Consider the following 290-nt stretch of genomic DNA (forward strand, 5'->3'; position numbering starts at 1 on the left):
TTTCTTTGCCTTGAAGGAAAGAGTTGTTTCACTGAGCATAAAATAAACTTAGTTTTGGTAGTAACTTAATTTGTGAAAAACTAACACAAGCTTTTGTTGACCAGTACTGTCGAAAAGCCGATGTTTTACGGGATGGAATGGAATGTTTATGTGGCTGCCTGTAGATTCTCATGATTGAGTTTTATGTCCAATTTTATGTACTGTTTCAACCTACACTAATGCAGTCTTTATGTACTGTGTGTGTGTAAACCACCCCTGCTGCTGCATACCATATAAATAATAATGCAACA

The sequence above is a fragment of the Rhipicephalus microplus genome, chromosome 1 (assembly GCF_043290135.1).
Source record: "Rhipicephalus microplus isolate Deutch F79 chromosome 1, USDA_Rmic, whole genome shotgun sequence".
Lineage (NCBI taxonomy): Eukaryota > Metazoa > Arthropoda > Arachnida > Ixodida > Ixodidae > Rhipicephalus > Rhipicephalus microplus.